A 20,900-nucleotide genomic window follows, 5' to 3' on the forward strand; every position below is an offset into this window, starting at 1 on the left:
CATTAATCAGGATTCTCACTGCCTTTGTCATAATCTCAAAATATCAATATCAATAACGAAGCACATCAGAAGCTAGTACCTACTACTGGCTTTCTCAGAGCTTTTTAAAAGCAATAGCTCGGGAAACATCTCTCTGGGCCCTGAGTACCAATTATGCCATCTGAAGTATATGTAATCAGAGTCCTGGAGAGAAACTGGCATCTTTAAAGAAGGTGCTAAGCATTCCTTTGCTGTATAAAAGGTTCTCTTTCTTTAGGAGTAATTTCACATGAGACTATTTGGATATTTTTGACAAATTAGTGCAAATTGGATTAATTCAGCCCATTAGCTACAAAGGGGTTTGTGAGGCAGAATTTTATTTTCATTATATATAGTTGATAATAATAGCTAGTATTTATTGAGCGATTATACTCAGTGACAGTCTAAGAGTTTTACCAGGAGGCATCTCATTATTCCTCACAACAACCCTATAAGGAAGCGGAAACGTGTGGACAAGATCATTTGCCCAAGACCCACAGTCAGGAAGTAGCTGAGCCAGGATTCATACTCGGGGAGTCCAGGTCTAAAGCCCATTCCAACCACACTGGTGCGTGGCCTTTAAAATGCATAAGCATTAAAATATCCTATCTGATTCATACTGTATTTTTACCTCTACATGTTCATTTCAAAGATAAAGATCAAACACTAAAATACATAAGAAAGGAAATATTAGGAGATTTTAGATTTGTGTTTTTCTTTAGGCTACTATAAATCAGACTAGCTATTAGTGTGGGCCTTTTTTTTTTTTTTAATAGAAGCTTTTCGTTAATTATACCCTGTTTTAAATGAGTTTGTCTTTTGGCTTTCACAAGTATATTTAAAATATATGTCATTTAGATCAGATATTCAATTTCAAACATACTTGAATATGCTAACAGCTCACATCAAGAAATTTTTACATATAACAACTGGTTTTGGCGGTTGAGTGATAAATAGAAACAATTCCTGACTTCACTGATGGATATTCCCTCAGAAAACATCAGCCTGGATTCTTCAGCATCTGCAATAATGTACCATGACATTCATAATACATGCATTTTAGGTGAGCGTATAACATGTATGCAAATCCTGATTACATAGAATTTGATGGCACGTGGTTAAAAGAAACAAACGTGTAATAAATATAATGCTTTGTGATTCAACACAAGGCCAAAAAGGGTCAAGTAATGTTAGTTAACAGCTTCTGTTTTGCCCAATTGCCTTTAGACGATCTACTCATGCAGCATAAAGATGGCAGATTTCACTCCAATATTCATCAAACGTTATGTGGACTCGTTGTACTTCAAGGGTAAATACTGCATCTCTTTAAATGCCTTTGGTGATGCCCAATCCTGCTTGGGCAACCCAGGAAAATTTAAGGAAATTTTAACACATTTTATTTTATATATTGTATGTAACTTTCAGTCAGAATAAAAACTGCCTAGATTTATTCAACATTCATTCAATAAATATTTATTTTTTATTTATTTATTTATTTATTTTGAAGATTTTATTTATTTATTCATTCATGAGACACACACAGAGAGGCAGAGACATAGGCAGAAGGAGAAGCAGGCTCCATATAGGGGGCCGGATGTGGGACTCGATCCCAGGACCCCAGGATCATACCCTGAGCCAAAGGCAGGTGCTCAACCACTGAGCCACCGAGGCACCCTCAACAAATATTTATTGAACACTTACTATGTGCTAAGCATTTTCCTAGGCACTGGCAGATATAGCAATGAATGAAACAAAATACTTTCTATCATAGAGCTTATATTCTTGGTGGGAAGACAGTGATCAAACACACACACATATACATATACAAATGTATATACTGCTTATATGTACAAATACATATACCCAGACACATATCCATACAATGAAGAGAGGTGTTAGGAAGTGCTAGGAAAGAAAATAATGCAAGGTAAGGGAGATAGAGAATGATAGGAGTGTGGTATTATTTAATATAGTGTGTTAGAGAAGACCTATCTGTTAAGATGATATTTGAGCAGATACTAGAGTTGAGGGAACATCTGAAGGAAGAGCATTCCTGACAGACCAGCAAGTACCAAGACCTGGAGATGGAAGCAGGTTTGACATATTCAAAGAAGGTGCACAAAGCACAGTGAGGCTTGAGCAATAACCAAAAATACAGCAGGGGGCTATCCATGTAGAGCTTTGGGATCTGTGACCCAAGGTTCATTGACCATGTACAGTCTTCAAGTTTCTTGGGTTTCACTCTCTGAAGTGAGACACATTATGACCTAGAGGAGACACGATCTCTCTTAGGTTCACTTAGAATCACTCTGATCATAGTAAAGAATGTTGGGGAGGGGAAGAAGGGCAGAACCAGGGAAGTGAATTAGAAGACTGTTGTGATAATCCAGGCCAAGAGGTGGTGCTGATTTAGACCTGAGCAATAGCTGTGGAGGTGGTAATAAAGTAGTCCAGTGTTGGACATATTTCAAACTGGGAACCAACAGCATTTGCTGGTGTGAGGAGTGAGAGAAAGAGATGAACCAAGAATCACTCCAAGGTTTTTGGCATAAGCAACCAAAAAAGCAAAAAAGGAGGTATCATTTGTTCAGGAAGAAAGACTGTGAGAGAAGCACATAGTAAGGGGAGAAAATTAAGGGTTTGCTTTGGGGCATGTCAATTCAAGATGCCTTTAAACATCCAGATAGAGATGTTGAGTAGGCAACTGAATAGGAGTGTGAAGTTCAGGGCAGAGGCTGGGGTGATAGAACTTGGGAGTTGTTCATGATGAATGGTGTGTAACACTGTAGGCCAGGTAAGATCACTTAGGCAGTGGTGTAGACAGAGCAGAGGAAAGAATGATTCGTGAATGTCAACCCTTAGAAATCAGGAATATGAGGAGTAATCCATGCAGGGGCTGAGAAAGAACAGCCAGCGTGGAAGGAGGAGAAGCTGAAGAGCTATGTCCTGGAAGCCAAATGAGAGATTGTTCTCTAAGAATAGAGTGATCAACAGAGTTAAGAGCTGTTGTCAGGTCAAATAAGCTAAGTCAGGAATGATCGCATATAAGATGTTTAACGGAATGCCTGGTTTCAGTTTCCTCCTACAAAAATTTTCAACCAACGAGAAAAATTCATGGCTACAAAAATAAGAAGATGAGGAGAGATCAGGAAATGGAAATTATAAAGAAAAAGACAAATTGGAAAATATGAGCAAGACCTGTCCAGCAGGGCAGGTTGCAGCCAAGGAGAACAGGATGGAAAATGTTCATTTCCATAGCCCAGTAGTGAATCCAGAATTCCTTTATAGCAAGAACTCAAGGTCAGCATTTGATTGGAAGGGGGCAGTTGCCACTTGTCTTGGAACTGCATTTTACATGATATTAGGAAAACATCATTGTCCTTATCAAAGCATCATCTAGGGCCACCATTGCCCAGACCTGAGACTGCAAATGTGCCCATGTACCTGTCCCAGTACAGAGCTGTCTGGTAGGGTGTGTGGGCCCTGAAATCTATCCCATGCTCTGCTGGAAAAACCATGCCCTGGACCTCACAGGTCTAATTTGCATATATGCTAATGATAGCCCAACATCAATGCAATGGAAACTGCTTTTTCATCTCCAAGAGGCGCAAACTATAAATTCCTGTATTAAGAAGAAAAATTGTCAAAACTCATTTCTCATTTCTGAAGATTCTTCATAATCCATAACGTGTTTTTCAAAGATGAGCTATCCTGACACTCACACACCCTTATCCTTAATAGGCATTTATTAACGTTAATGCCTCCAAAGTTAATTGCCTCTTATTATTAGATGTCTACATCTGAGGAGAGAAATAAAGCCATGAATGAAATCCAACTTCAGTAAAATTTCACATGCTTTCCTAGGAACTAAGAAATTCATACTTGCATGTATTGAAACTCTGCAGTCCTTGTCTGAAAAGCTTGATTGGTGGTTTGCTAAGGTCAGTATGTTATTATTCCGGCTGTGCTGGCTCCCTCTGGTGGATAGATGACATGAACATTAATTTTGGGTGCTTGTAACAAAAAGCTCCGGTGTATTGAAGCCCTGAGGGCTTGTCTATTCAAAGTGAGTTCTAGGAGATTTCCCATGATTATATGCTGTGTATACACAGGATGCCTTTGGGAGCAGTAGGTTCCGAGGTACCAAGGGAAGGACACTCAGGGTAGCAGTGGTGATCTTGTAAACAAGTATCAGGTGGGATTGCTACCGATGGGCTTTTTAAAAGTTTGTTTTAAGGCATAACATATATATATATATATGTAGTAAAGTTGCAAATTAGAAAATTACAGATATGTAATATACATCCAACATCGAGACCAAAACATTTCTAGCACCTTACGATAAGGTTTTTAAAAAATTGGTTTGCTTCTGTAGCATTCAGGTCTATTTTGCAGCAGAGGAAACAAACTCTAGGTGCAGATTCTGACAGTAGCCTACCCAAAGGCACTTTGAGGAATAATTTGTTAAATGCATCGAGATGAAAATATGTTGGGTACAGAGTTGACTCTGAAGTAGCACACAGATCTTAGTACCCTCCACCCCAAAGCGGAAGTTGTTCATCTCTGTCCTTTAGCTTGGTTGCCATCTCTTTGCTCTCTCTCACGAATGATTTTCCCATTCGATTCTCCGTCTTCAGTTCAAACACCTTAATGGAATGTTGTATGGTCAGACCTGTGGATACAGAGAAGACGAAGCTGTGGTCTCTGTCCTCCAAGAACTCATAGAATGGGAGGAAATGGGTGATGCCAATCCAGTGTGTTACGTGTGACAGTAATACTAGCTGACGTTTATGGAGTACGTCCGGATATCAAGCTTTTCTCTCAAGACATTACCTACATCTCATTTGAACCTCGTCACTATTACCATTACTTTACTGATGAAGTGATGAAAGCACAGAGAGGCTGGTGATTTGCCCAAGGACGACATAGCTGGTATGTGTGGCTGCCAGGACGTGGTGCCATCACCTACATGTGCATCCGTTTCCCTGCTGCTGTTTCTCAAGCGTGGTGTTGGAGGCACACGAGGGAAGGAAGGGAGCAGGGAAATCTTTGAGTGTCCTGTCTGTTGGGCTCTCCAACCAGGAGTCACGCAAAGCACTACAGGAAAATATGCCAATCATTGTCCCCCTCTGACACAGCCCTCATCCAGCCCCCAGCTCCCTATCTTACAGACTTGAGCAAAAACTGGCTGCATCATTGTAAAAATTCAAAGGCATGTTTACTTTTCATATGAAATACATCAAAAATTACTCCAGTGCACACGTGGCTATCCATTGTTATGACATGAATTTCTCCAAATCACAGGTAATCAGAACCAGGTGTCAGACAATTTTTGTAGATTTCTATTTAAATTGACGCGCTATGTTATTGAGTTATCACCATCTACGAGTGATTTTTTTTTCAGTCTTGAAAGCACAGTAGAAAGCATTATTGGAAAAAAAAAAAGAAAGAAAGAAAAAGAAAAAAAAAAGCATTATTGTAACCTTAGGGAATTCCAAATAGTTCAAAACAGATCAGTGTAGTGGTGCAAGAGTTTGAAATCCCACCTGAAGGTGGTGTTTGCATCTTCCTCCTGTCAGAATTTTCTAAAGCAGATAAAGACTTCTTACAAAGATAGCTGAGCCTCTCCCCTCCCCCCATAATCGCCAACACAGTCTTTTCTCCTCAAACACAGACAGATTATGTCCATCTGCATCACTGTGATGTCTTCACACTTAGGCTCCTCAGACAACAAGGACCAAGTGTAACTTACATGGAATTTTATTTATCACAGACTAGGTACATATGGGAATAGAATCATTATAACAGGGTCTAGTAGCAGTTATCGTTGTGTTAACATGGGAAGTGGGTCCCAATCTCTTTTAGGCTATCTTATATGACATTAAAGTATTCTATAAAAAATGAGGTTTGTGTAACTGAAGAGAAAATAGTGGAGGAACATTGAGTAGTCTCTACAGTCGTCCAGCCTGCGCACCTCAAAAGACCCAACCACATTGTGGGCAGTGATTGGGTTTCGCCAATTTGCTGTTACTAGATTGAGCTTTATTGGGGTTACAGTTTGCTGTTACAGTTTCATAGCTGCCTAAGAACCATAAGCATAAAAATCACATATTTGGATGTTTATACATATTCTTAAAACAAGTGATAAAAGATGTCAACAGTATGAGTGGACAACCGATGAGAAATTTTTCTTTTAAAAGGGGGGTCTTGTATATTCTCCGTGTGAGAAATACTGTACTGTAACCCTAAGGCCTACAGAGGGAGACAAACACAGGCCTTGCTCTTTGGAGTTTACATTAACACAGCATTCCTCACAGTGGACGAGAGTGAAAAGGTCATACAGCAACTTTTTTTGAAGTCATGATACTACATTTATTGGTGTTTGGTTTTGTTTGTTGTGTTTTTTTTTTTTAACTCTCTGACACTCTTTAAAAGTTGCTATTCAGCAAATAGGGTTTTTTTTTTTTCTGTATTTTTTTTCTGTATTTCCTATTGGGATCTCCCTGACATCTTGGTTGATTTTTTTTCAATGTTATGCAGTAAAATTCATTTTTTTGTAGCGCACAGTTTTATGGGGTTTGACAAATGTATCTGTCACCCCAATACCGTATAGAGCATTTCACCACTATAAAAATTACTTGGTGTGGCCCCCTTGTAGAAGATCTCTCCCTATTCCCCCAACCTCTGGCAACCACTGACCTGTTTTCTATCCCTGCAGATGTGCCTTTTCCAAAATTTTATAAAGATACAGTCATATCAGATGTAGCCTTTGGGGTCTGATTTCTTTCACCTACAGAATTCATTTAAGATTCAAACATGTTATTGTGTGTGAATCAATGGCTCATTCATTTTTATTGCTGAGTAATAATCCATTGTATGGATATCAAGTTAATTTACCCATTGCCCTGTTGAAGTATATCTTGGTTGTTTCCAGTTTGGGATGACTATGAATGAAGTTGTGATCAATATTCCAATGTGTTTCAACTCATTTGGAATTGAAATATCTAGTAGTAGAATTTCCGGGTCATGTTGGAAGTATATACTTACCTTGATGAAAAATAACCAAACTGTCTTCCAATATGGTTGTACTGTTGTTTTCCATTCTCACCTGCAATGAATGAGTGTTCCTGTTGTTCTACCTCTTTACCAGAATTTGGTACTGTCAGGGTTTTTTCACTTTAACAAATCTAATAAAGGGACACCTGGGTGGCTCAGCGGTTGAGCATTTGCCTTTGGCTCAGGGCGTAATCCTGTAGTCCTAGGATCGAGTTCCACATCGAGTCCCACATCGAGTCCCACATCGGGCTCCCTGCATGGAGCCTGCTTCTCCCTCTGTGTCTCTGCTTCTCTCTGTGTCTCTCAGGAATAAATGAATGAAATCTTAAAAAAAAAAATTCTAATAAGTTTGCAGCGCTATCACAACATGGTTTTCATTTACATTTTCTTGGTAACAAATGATGTTGAGCATCTCTCATTTTCCATTAATATCTTCTTGGTGAAATATGTGCTCATCTCTTTTGCTATTTAAAAAATGGGTTGTTTGTTTTCCTATTGTTGAGTTTTAAGATGTTATCAATTCTGTATACAAGTTTTTGTCAGATATGTGATTCGTAAATATTTTTTTCCCAGAATGTGCCTTTGGCAGAGCCAAGATTTCAGTTTCAATAAAGTCCAATTCATCAGTTTTTTGTTTTGTAGATTGTGCTTTTAGAATTGTATCTAAAAACTCATTGCCAAACTCCAGGTCATTCAAACTTTCTGCCAGGTTTTCTTTTAGACATTTACAGTTTTACATTCAGGTATATGATCTATCTTTAGTTAAATTTTCTTCAAGATGTGAAATATACGTAGAGGGTTTTTGTTTGTTTTATTCTGTTTTGTTTTTTATATGTATGTCCAGTTGTTTCAGCATCAGTTGTTGAAAGGATTCTCGAATGTCCATTGCATTGCCCTGACACTTTTGTGCAAAATCAGTCGTCTGTATTTCTCTGGGTCCATGTGTGATTTCTCTATTGTGTTCCATTGTTCTATGCATGAATCCATTAGTCAATACAATACTCTCTTGACTATTAGAGCTTTATAGTAAGTCTTAAAATCCCATAGTGTGAGTCCTCCCACTTTTTCAGAGTTGTTTTGGCTATTCTAAGCCCTTTGCCTTTCCATCTAAATTATAGAATTGGTTTGTCATTATCTATAAACAACCTACTGGGACTTTTATTGAGTTTGCATTGAATCTGTAAGATCAACTTGGGGAGAAATGACCTCTTAATAATGTTGATGCTTCCAAACCCCGAACACCGTATATTTCTCAATATATTTTCTTTAATATATTTCATCAGTATAGTTTTTAGCATCCTTTCTACATCTTTTGTTAAGTGCATACTTAGGTACTTAACTTTTTTGTTACAATTGTATTGATCTCGTTTCTTAATATCACATTCTAATTATTCATTGCCAGAAGATAGGAATATGATTGACTTTTGTGTATTGACCTTTTAAAACTTACTCGTTTCAGGAGTGTTTTTTAGATCTTGGGAATTATCTACATTGACAACCATCTTGTCTTCAAATAAAGGCAATCTTATCTTTTTCCTTTCAAATCCATATGCCTTTTATTTCTTTTTCTTAGCTTATTTCACTGGCTATAACTTCCAGTATGATGTTGAATAAGTAGAGTGAGAATGGATTCCTTGTCTTATTCCTAAACTAGGAGGAAAAGCATTCAATATTTTACCCTTAAGTATAGTGTTGGCTGAAGGTTTTTAATAGATTTCCTATATAAGTTTAAGAAAGTTCCTTTCTATTCTTAATTTGTTGAGTTTTTTCATGCATGGATATTAAATTTTGTTTTTGCTTCTACTGAATAGAGATAGATAGATGATAGATAGATAGATAGATAGATAGATGATAGGTAGTTAGATAGATATGGTTGTTAACATGGTAAATTATATTGATTTTTTTTTAAATTTGAACCAACCTTGTATCTTTGTAATTATTGTATTCCTAGGGTCTGGGATAAATCTCAATGGGTCATGTATTATCTTTTTTATATATATCACGAGATTCAGTTTGCTAATATTTTGTTGAAATTTTTTGACTTTATATTTGTGATCTATCTTGGTTTATAGTTTTCTTGCAATATACACTCTGGTTTGGGTCTTAAACTAATGCTGACTTCATAAAATGAACTGGGAAATATTCCTTTCTCTTCTGTATTCTGAAAGATATGGTGTATAATTGTCATCATTTCTTTCTTACGTGTTTTATAGAATTCACTAGTGAAATCATTTGGGTTTTCTTTTTGGAAGTTTTAAACTACAAATTCAATTTCTTTAATAGATGTGGGACTACTTGGTTTAAGTATTTATTCTTGAGTGAATCTTGGGCCTTGCAAGGAATTGGTCCATCTTACCTAAGCTGATGAATTTATGAACATGGACTTGTTTGTAGTATTCCCTTATATATTTTAATACCTATGCGATCAGTTCATTCCTGATACTGGTAAATTGTGTCTTTCTCTTTTTGAGGGGAAACTGGACCAGAGGCTTACTGATTTTATGACTTTATCAGAGAATCAGCTTTTGGTTTTCTGTGTTCAATTTCATTGTTCTCTGGTCTATATTATTTTCTTATTCCCTTTTTTCATCTGCTTGCTTTAGACTTAATTTCGCTTCCTTTAATGTCTTAAGATGGGAGAATACATTGCTGAGTTCAGGTCTTTCTATTGCTCTTTTCTAGTATAAGCATTTAAATATAAATTTCCACTTAAAGATGCTTTAATTGCATCCTACAAATTTTTAATATATATTTTTTTCTTTTATTTCAAAATACTTTAAATTTCCCTAAAGGCTTAATCTTTGACTCATGCATTATTTAGACATGTATTGCTTAATTTCCAAATATTTGGATATTTACCAGATATCTTGATATTATTATCTATTATTATCAATTCCATAAGGTTTGAGATTATACTTCATATTTTTCATTTTTTTAAATTGTGAAAGTTTTTTTATGGCTAAGAATATTCTCTGTGCACTTGAGAAGAATTTGTATTTTGCTGCTGATTTAGTGCTCTATAAATGTCAAGTGGGACAAGTTAGTTGATGGCGTTGCTCTGCTGATTTTCTTTCTACTGATTTTCTGCCTACTTCTATCAATTTTTGAGAGGTGTTGAAGTCTCCATCTAAAATTGTAGATCTGTCTATTTCATTTAAGGTCTGCCTATTTTTGCCTCATGTGTTTTGAAGTTTGTTGTTGGGTGCATACACATTCAAGATTATTATATTTTCTTGGATAATTGACTTCTTTTTCTTTTTTTTATTTATTTTTATTTATTTTTTATTTTTTTTAAATTTTTTTTTTTTATTTATTTATGATAGTCACAGAGAGAGAGAGAGAGGCAGAGACACAGGCAGAGGGAGAAGCAGGCTCCATGCACCGGGAGCCTGATGTGGGATTTGATCCTAGGTCTCCAGGATCGCGCCCTGGGCCAAAGGCAGGCGCCAAACCGCTGCGCCACCCAGGGATCCCTGACTTCTTTTTCATAATGTAATATCATCTTTTATCTCTGATAATATTCCTTGTTGTGTAGTCTGCTTTGTCTAAAATTAATGCAAATACTTTGTTAGTGTTTGTGTGATGTATCTTTCTCCATCCTTTTATTTTTAAACTAAATAAGCCTTTTTATTTAAAGTGGTCTCTCATAGACTGCATAAAGTTGAATCCAGGTGTTTTTTTTTTTTTAAATTTAATTCTGATCATTTCTGTCTTTTTAACTTGTGTGTTTAGACTGTTCACATTAAAGATGATTATTGATATGATTGGATTAAAATCTGCCATCTTACTGGCAGTTTTTTTGTTTCACTTGTTATTTATTTCTTTTTATCTTCTCTGTCTTCTCTGGATTTAATTCAACCTTTAAAAACTTTTTTAATGGTTGCCCTAGGCTATATAATAAAATTTTACAAAATCTGAATCCATCTTCAAATAATACTGTCTTGATACCCATGTAGTTCAAAAACTCTAAGTTTATTTCCAGTTCTTCTCTCCCTCTCACGTGCCATTGTTCTCATAATTTTACTTTTACATATGCTATAAATATACAACTTGTTAATACTATTGCTTTAAATAGTTATTTGTTAGAGCAATTAAAATAAGACAAAAATGATTTTGTAAGCCCTTCATGTATTCCATTTCTGATACTCTTTATTTCTTGGTGCAGATCTAATATTTTGATGTATGTCATTTTTTCCTACCTTGAAGAATGGCTTTCAATATTTCTGATAAGGTGGGTCTGCTGCTTATCGGTAGGTCCTTACATTTTTGTTTCTCTCACAAAGCCTTTATTGATGTCTAGTATAGAAATATACTTTAGGACATTTCTCCTGAATGTAGAATTCTGAATTGACATTTTTTTCCTCCTTCATCACATTGAAGATATCATTCTATTTTATAGTTTTTTACAAGAAGTCTGCTGTAATTCTTATCTTTATTCCTCTATAGGTAATGTCTTTTTCCTTCTGGCTTCTGTCGAGATTTTCTTTGTCTTTTAATATGTCTTAGAGTTTTTGTTTGGTTATTTTATTTGTTTTGTTTTCATATTTTTCTGGGGGATCTCTAAACCTCTTGGATCTGAGGTCTGGTGTTTGCTACTAATTTAGAAAATTCTCAGCCATTGTTTCTTGAATATTTTTTACGTCCATTCTCTCTTTTTCTTCCTTCAAGATTCTAAATTATGTATATGTTAGACTGTCTGATATTGTCCCATACCTCTGAAACCTTGGTCTATTTTCCAAGTTTTTTCTCCTTGTGTTTCAGTTTGGGTACATTTTATTGATGTATATTCAACTTCATTGATTCTTTCCTTGACTATGTCAAGTCTACTAATGAGCCTCTCAAAGATAATCTTCATCTCTGTTACTGTGTTTTTGATTTCTAGCTTTGCATTTGATTTTTTTTACCATTTCTATCTCTTTACTAAAATTATCTGTGCATCTTATTTACTTTTCCCATTAGAATCTTTAACATATGAATCATAGTAATCTTAAATTCCTTGTCTGATAAATTCAACATATGTCTGATTCTGGTTCTGTTGATTGCCTTATCTTTCCATACTATGTTTTTTCCTGCCCTTTTGTATGCTGTGTACTTTTTTTTTGTTGAAAGGTGAACATACAGTATATGACAATAGATACTAAAACAACATTTTTTATGCTCAGAGAGGAGCAAGATTTTCCTTTTGCTAGGCCTTTGCTATGAGAGTTTGGGATATTCATTTAGGCTGATTCTCAGAGAAGGTCTGTACCTTGTAGCTCTCTCAGCTATGTTACACACTGCAACTCTTACTAGCATGGTGGTAGTGGATGAGGAAGTGTTGACCTCTTTTGTTCTCATGAAGCCTTGGTCTTAGACAGACACTGGAAACCTGGGTCTCAGGTGTTCCTGCCCCTTCTCCAGCTGTAGTGCTGGCCTAGTAATTATTCTTGCCCCTCCCCCAGTGAAGAAACTTCTTTCCCCTCCTATTCTCCTCTTCTAGCTAGAGTCAGTTTCTACCGATACTCTCACAGTCTATACCATGATCCTCTTCCTGCTGCAGATTAAGGGTTTTGGGGCGAGAACATAAAGATGTATCAGGGTGATACTTGGGCAGTGGACAACGGCTGCTGTTCTCCTTCCCCAGCTGGCACCTTACAGGACATTTTCTTAGGATTTTCCCTGTGAGCACCTGGTGTTCCCAGAGGAAAAATCTGCAGGAGGGCATTAAGCATCCTATGTCTGCAGCCCCCTGGGGCTTCGCACTCTCATGCTAGCCCACACTTGGCCTTTAGCAATTCTTTAAACATTTCTAGTTTAATCTTCTTATCAGCTTTTATGGGATTCGACAGCATCTGTCTCAAGTAAGCAAATGCTTGAATCCTGTTTCTTCCTGTAAGCCTTTTTCTTTTTCTCCATTTTAAGTTAGTTATTTGCCTGCAATATTCGTTCTCTTAGGTATAAGAAAAGTTGTTAATTTGAAGCTTATTCGGTTTTTTCTTCTTATTGTAAGGGTAGGAACAATGCTTTTGTTCAGCTCTTAAATCTCTGACTCTAACCACAACCGTTAGTCATGTTTTAATTTAACATTCTAGGGGTGCCTGGCTGGCTCAGTCAGTAGACCAACTCTGGATCTCAGGGTTGTGAGTTCGAGTTCTATGTTGGGTACAGAGATCACTTAAAAATAAAATTTAAAAAAATTTTAAAAATTGAATTTAGAATTCTAAAAACTAAAAGAGGAAGGAAAACTTGCAAAATAGTTCTATGAGGCCAGTATCACTGATTCCAAAACCAGATAAAGACACCACACACAAAAAAGAGAGAACTACAGGCCAATTATCTCTCATGAATATAAATGCAAAAATCCTCAACAAAATATTAGCACAATCAAACCCAAAGATACATTAAAAAAATACACCACATTTAAGTGGGATTTATTCTCAGGATGTAGGGGTTTTTCAATATTCACAAAACAGTCAGCATGATATGTCACATCAATAAGAGAAAGAATAAAAACCATATGATCCTTTCAATAGATGCAGACAAGTACAACATCCATTCATGATAAAACCCTCTGCAAAGTAGGTCTTCAGGGAACATATCTCAAATATAATAAAGGCCTTATATGAAAAACCCATAGCCAACACAGTACTCGATGGTAGAAAAACTAAGAGCTTTCCTGCTAAGGCCAGGAACAAAATAAGATGTCCACTCTCACCAATTTTTATTCCACATAGTATTAGAAGTCCTAGCCATAGCAATTGGGCAACATAAAGAAATAAAAGGCACCCAAATCGGTAAAACTCTCACTATTTGCAGATGACATAATATTATATATTGAAAACCCTAAAGACTCCACAAAAAACTCCTAGAACTGATAAATGAATTTAGTGAAGTTGGAGGACACAAAATCAGAGTATGGCAATCTGTTGCATTCCTATATGCTAATAATGAAGCAGCAGAAAGTAAAATTAAGAAAATAATCCCATTTACAATTGCACCAAAGACAATAAATATCTAGGAATAAACTTAACCAAAAAGGTGAAAAACCTGTACTTCGAAAACTATAAAACACTGATGAAAGAAATTCAAGACAACACAAGGGAACAGAAAGACATTTCCATGCTCATGGATTGGAAGAACAAATGTTGTTAAAATGTCTATACAGACTTAATGCAATTCCTATCAAATACCAATAGCATTTTTTACAGAACCAGAAAAAAATAATCCTAAAATTTATATGAAATCACAAAGGACCTTGACTAGCCAAAGCAATCTTGAAAAAGAAAAACAAAACTGGAGGTATCACAATTCCACACTTCACATTATATTACAAAGCGGTCATAATTAAAGCAGTATGGTATTGGTCTAAAAATAGATACATAAATCAATGGAATAGAATAGAAAACCCAGATACAAACCCACAGTTTTATGGTCAATTAATCCTCAACAAACGAGGAATGAATTTACAATGCAAAAAAGACAGTCTCTAACAAATAGTGTTGGGAAAACTGGACAGCCACATGAGAAGAATGAAACTGGACCACCTTTCTTTTACCATACACAAAAATAAACTCAGAATGGATTAAAGACCTAAATGTGTGACCTGAAACCATAAAAATCCTTGAAGAGGACTCAGGCAGTAATCTGTCTGACATTGGCCATGGCAACACTTTTCTAGATATGTCTCCTGAGGCAAAGGAAACAAAAGCAAAAACAAACTTTTGGGACTACATCAAAATAAAAAGTGAAGGAAACTTTTCTGCTCAGTGAAGGAAATAATCAACAAAACTAAAAGGAAACCTACTGAATGGGAGAAGATATTTATTTGCAAATGGCATCCAAAATATATAAAGAACTGATATAACTCAACCCCCACAAAACAAATAGTCCAAATTAAAAATGGGAAGACATGAACAGACATTTCTCCAAAGAAGACATACAGATTTCAACAAACACATGAAAAGATGCTCAGTATCACTCATCATCAAGGAAATGCAAATCAAAAATACCATGATATATTAGCTCACACTTGTCAGAATGGCTAAAAAAAAAAAAAAAAAAAAAAAACCACAAACAAGTGTTGACAAGTCTGTGGAGAAAAAGAAACCCTCTTGCACTGTTGGTAGGAATGCAAACTGGTACAGCCATTATGGAAAACAATATGAAGCTTCCTCAAAAAATTAAAAATAGAACTACCCTATGATCCAGTTAACCACACTACTGGATATTTACCCAAAAATACAAAAACCCTAATTCAAGGGATAGCTGTATCCCTATGTTTATTGCAGCATTATTTACAATAGCCAAAATATAGAAGCAATCCACATCCATCGATAGATGAATGGGTAAAGAAGATGTGTTATATACATGGAATATTATTCAGCCACAAAGAAGAATGATATCTTGCCATTTGTAATGACATGGTTGGAGCTAGAGAGTATTCTGCTAAGTGAAATAAGTCAAAGAAAGACAAATACTGTATGATATCACTCATATGTGAAATTTAAGAAACAAAACAAACAAGCAAAGGGAAAAAGAGAAGAAGAGACAAACCAAAAAACAGATTCTTAATTATAGAGAACAAACTGATGGTTACCAGAGGAGAGAGGGTTACGGGAATGGGTGAAATAGGTGATGGGGATTAAGAACTACACTTATGATGAAAAATAAATTTAAATGTCATCAGCATTAACTTGATTTTAAAAGTTTTAGAGGAGGGGAACCTGGGTGGCTCAGTGGTTGAGCGTCTTCCTTTGGCTCAGGTTGCGATCCCGGAGTCCCGGGATAGAATCCCATATCGGGCTCCTTGCATGGAGCCTGCTTCTCCCGTCTCTGCCTCTCTCTACCTCTCTCTGTATCTCTCATAAATAAGTAAATAAAATCTTAATTAATACATAAATAAAAAGAAAAGTTTTGGAAGATTTTTATAACCTAAAGACATCTTTCTGGGAATATTTGGAAACTAGAACTGGGAATCACCAGTGAAGAGAGTATAAAAATGTGATGGAATATTTTGGGTTGCTTAGTTGCATCTCTATATATTTTTTCTTTTTTTCTGTATGTTTCTATTACTCAAACTTGGAGCTCAAATGCCTCAAGGTTGGGAGATTGGTGGTAGTAGTGGGGGGAGTCATGTGGTGGGACAGAAAGGAGAAGTAACTTCCAAGGATTTATGGGTTTTGTTACCAGAGTCCTGAGCCTGTAGTAGAATTTAGAAGGTTTGCAGGGAAAGAAGAGCATTAAGGTTTATAAGAAGCAAAGAGGATTAACAAAAGGACAGATTAGAGAGTAGTTCCTGACTAGGACTGGAGATCAAGGAACATCTGGAATAGAACTGGAACAGGAGCTACAGGAACCTGTGGAGGAAGAGCTACCTAGGCAGACAAGTCCCCTCAACTACCTCACAAAAGATTCCCCTGTCTTAGGTGTGACTTGGAAGCATAGAGTGGCACCAGTCCTGAAAAGCCCTTAGGACCAAAAACAATGGAAATCTTAGTGGAAACTTGTGGGACAGATGACAAATACCAGAGTTCTCTACCTCCATCCATAACTTCATACAGCAGAATATGCTAGACACCCTACATGATCTTGAGGGAAGGGGGTGGACTCAGTAATCATAGAGATTATATTTTCGCACAAGTTTGGGGAGATTGGAGTTCAAAGTCAATATAGTACACTTCTAGAAAATAGAGATTTAATATTGTTTGCACATCTTAATTTGTAGACTGAGAATCATGCCTGCTATTAAAGGATTCAGTTCCCAGGGAACTGGTTACCATTCTGTTTTGTTGAAAATGTTTTGGATTCTAGTAACTAAAGATTTGTTTTCCACTCAGGTGCATCTGAGGGCTTCAAAGTGCCTCCAATTCTGATGATTCCTTCTAGGGTGAGGTGGGGTAGGGTGTAGAGCCTGCCCAGAAAGCCACTTTGAATAAATCCCCCAGGTGTTCTGACAACCACTCCTCCCCCACAGTAGCTCCCCTTGCCTAGCACTTGGCTGAGAATCCCTGTTTTCCTCTCCTGGTTTTTGTGCATTTTGTTTTCAATTAAGACACTGAAACAAAGGCACAATTTGACTCTTTTAAGTGGGAGATATGTTCCTAGAAAGGTTCACATAAAAGCAAACCTGTTTCTGGGAAAACACAGAGTGCTATATGCATAAATTGAAATGGTTGCCGTTATTTGCATTACAAACAACTAAAGAATATTTGTTGGAGAGGAGGTGGGGGGGGGTTGGGGGTAATTGGGTGTTGGGCATTAAGGAGGGCACTTGATGTGATAAGCACCAAGGAGTGTTAGATGCAACCGATGAATCACTAAATTCTACCCCTGAGACTAATAATACACTATATGTTAACTGAATTTAAATAATAAATAATTTTTAAGGAATATTTGTGACTCTGTAGCCAGGAGAGAAAAAAAAAATCCGTGGATTTCCTCCTCGGGAAGTGGCTATTGACTTGGGAAACTGTCCTCCTTCTGACCCTGCCTCCTACCGAGGTTGTAAGAGGGATTCTATGAAACACAAATAGACATCTGCATGAAAATGTCCCCAAAGTGAACAATTGAGACAGTTACCGCAGTTCTCTCTGTTTCGTTCTTTGGACTGAGGAGCTGGTGCTGGTGTATGGATGAGAGGTCCTTGACATCACCACAGCAGAGACAGGTGTTCCTAGCTGGTGCTCCTGCCGGTGAGACCACGGCTCGCTGGGTCTGAGCGTTGAGGGGATAGTGCATTTTGTCTGACGTTTTCCAGAGCTGCTGTCAGATGCCCTTGTGGAGAAACACAATTAAGAGACCTGATGGTGGGACTCATTTTCTTAGTTTGGGCAATGTTTCACCACCACAAAAGGCTCCCAGTAGCCTGGTATCTTGAAGCTGCTGCACATGTGGTGCCTGTTTCTGATGTCTAATACAATCATGTTACCGCACTTCGGCTCTCCCCTGGTGGGGAGAAAGGCCTGAGACCAGGAATCTCTTGGAAGCTGAAGCAAAAAGCAAGAAGCAGGTAAAGTAGAAACTTCTAAAAATCTAGGTTAAAGTGTTCAAAGAGCATGCAGACAGAAGGTTATCCCTTGTGATTTATCAGTGGAGCACAGAAAATCAGCGAAATTTTACCAGCCAGTGTGGGTGTCACTGTAGACACACTGAGAGGGCCTGTTTGCTGCCCAAGAGGCTGGGTGTGGGCTACTACTTAGACCTGCTAATGAGAGACATTACTGGAAACTGAAGATGTCCAGAGACAGGATGAAATACATTTTTTAAAGATTTTATTTATTTATTCATGAGAGACACAGAAACACAGGCAGAGACACAGGCAGAGGGAGAAGCAGGCTCCATGCAGGGAGCCCGACGCGGGACTCGATCCGGGGACCCGGGGATCACGCTCTGAGCCAAAGGCAGACACTCCACCGCTGAGCCCCCTGGGCGTCCCAGGATGAAATATTTTTGAGAGTTTGTTCCTATTACAGCACATTGGCTAGAGGCTCAAGCTCTGGAAGTGACACTGAGTTTGAATCCCAGTTTTGCCACTTCCTCGTTATGTGACCTCCGGTTAGTTGTGAAGATACACAAAGGCCTACTGTGAGGATCAGATTAGGTAATGGAGTGCAGAACCTGGGGAGGCACGCAGTGAATGTCAGATATTGTTAACCAGGCTCTCCCCCTTCTAAAATATTGAAGCTACAGCCTACTACTCTGTACCATTACTCAAAGGTCACTTCCCCCTAGAAAAGGAATGTCTGTTGACATCCAGGGGAAGATTTGCATTTTTATTATTTCACTCACTGAGAAGAGAGACTATCACATCCTTTAGGTGATCCTTGGGGTCCAAGAACCAGGTAATTTACACAGGAGTCCCAGCCTACTACAGGGACACCGACTTGCCAGCTAACGCTCCGATTCTTGATAGCAAGTATGATCCAGTGTTTGATTCTCTTGGGTTCAAGGGACTCAGACTTACTTGGTGGTAGGGGGTTATTGTGAGAATAGACGGGATAGCAAAAAAAATGGCAAGGAACCAACTCAGCAGCCATATAACCATGCCTCCTGGAGAACTGGAGGGACATTCATGGATACAGAGTCGCAGGTCCCAGTGGCCCTTCTGGCCCTGGTCATCTCATTGTCTTCTGAGACCAACTTCTGATTGCTCCTGACCCTGGCGACTCCATCGAGGTTCCCTGTCAACTTCTACACTTGTTGCTCTTGCTTCCCTGTCCCCTTGAGATTCATACACAGGAGAGAATCGGCCCGGGATATTTTGTTATCCTCTGATATATAGGTCTTCTATTATGGGGCTGAGTTCTCACTCATGGAAAGCACTAGAATCCCAAAAATACATATAGAATGGGACCCAATTCTTTCATGAAAGGATGACTTACTGCTTTTTCCTTGGCTTTACTTTATAAATTAGTAAGAGTCTTAAATTTAATGGTCGCATCTCCCAGGATACTAGCTTAGGCACTTGGACCTGAGAAGCCTATTTCTTAGGTGCAGATGGAAGATTTGCAATAAAACAGATGAATTTTCTGTTCTTACTCTCCACATTAGCTCATATGCTAAGTTTAAAATCCACATTTCCAGTTTGGTAACTTTTTGCTTGCAGGGGAAACTTCAGGTTAGTGACTATTTATTTGTTCAAGTAGAAATGCAATAATTTATGACAAATACATTGAATGACATGAGGATCTCCTGGCATGAAGAGATGGAGGAAGGACTCATCGGGAGGTACTCTAAGGAGACTGTCACCTGGGCATGCCAGCTGGAAGGGAGGAATAGAACCTAAATTTATTACATCACCTTTACTTAGTTAATATAACATGTCATCTCAGTTTTACAGAGAATCCATATGAAGGCTGATACAACATCCAAATGAATTTCTTTCTTGGTAGTTCTATAGGTTGCAAAATGTCTAGATGGTATAATGACCAGTACCTTGAATTAAAAAAGTCATCAGCAAAAAACCATTCAGCTCAGGGATGCCTGCCTGGGTGGCTCAGTGGTTGAGCGTCTGCCTTCGTCTCAGGGCTCAGGATGTGATCCCGGGGTTCTGAGATTGAGTCCCACATTGGGCTCCCCATAGCGAGCTGCTTCTCTCTATGTCTCTCCCTCTCTCTGTGTCTCTCATGAATAAATAAATAAAATCTTTAAGAAAATTCAGCTCTGTGGTAATAACAACTACAAGTTTATGGGATCAAACAACAAAAATCCCTAGATTTAAGGACAATTTTACTCCAAACTACTAGTTAAATATATAATTATGTAATCACGTATGTAAATCTGGGTCTCCTTTTACTTTCAGTGCCCCTAGTTCAAACATAAATGGTATTTTTAGTTCCTGTTTTTCCTTTTTACCAAGCTTGATCAGTGGACGAGAAAGTCTTATCAATCATCTACTTGTTGGAAAGCATGGAGCTTTGAACCACATAGCTCATTTCAAAATTAGAAATGCCCCCACTTAGGGGCCCATGTCAAGACTTTCAGGAGGCAGTTGTCACTACATCTTAGGTCTGACATGTGTCTGGATAAAAGCAGCTAAGAAATGTTCCTTGAGATGCTCTGGGTGGGGAAAGTGATAAAAATGGTATTTCTGTTTTTCAGCAAGCAAATTCCCATTCGTATTTGCTAGAAAGCGATATACCTGTTTCTCACTAAAATATTCATTCTAAAATATTTATAAAACGATTATTTTAAAAGCAAAGCACTTTTTTTTTTCATTGACACATTCTAAAGATGCATCCTGATGGGATATTTTTGGTGATAGAAAAATATTTTATTACTACTACTACTGCTGATCACTAACATTTATTGAGGGCTTATTACTTGCCAGGCATTATTCTAAGATCATT

The 20,900-nt window shown here is 37.5% G+C and overlaps 1 protein-coding gene across 6 annotated transcripts in view; it reads left to right on the top strand.

Moving 5' to 3' along the window:
* The window catches only part of LOC140611630 (uncharacterized), a 131,635-nt gene that overhangs the window by 36,967 nt on the left and 73,768 nt on the right, over positions 1–20,900 (top strand). For all 6 annotated transcript variants that reach the window (XR_012012726.1, XM_072788309.1, XM_072788308.1 and 3 more), the window contains exon 4: positions 1,246–1,327. The gene's annotated coding sequence lies outside the window, so the exon portion shown is untranslated. The remainder of the gene's footprint in view (positions 1–1,245; positions 1,328–20,900) is intronic.

This window comes from Canis lupus, chromosome 20 (assembly GCF_048164855.1).
Source record: "Canis lupus baileyi chromosome 20, mCanLup2.hap1, whole genome shotgun sequence".
NCBI lineage: Eukaryota > Metazoa > Chordata > Mammalia > Carnivora > Canidae > Canis > Canis lupus.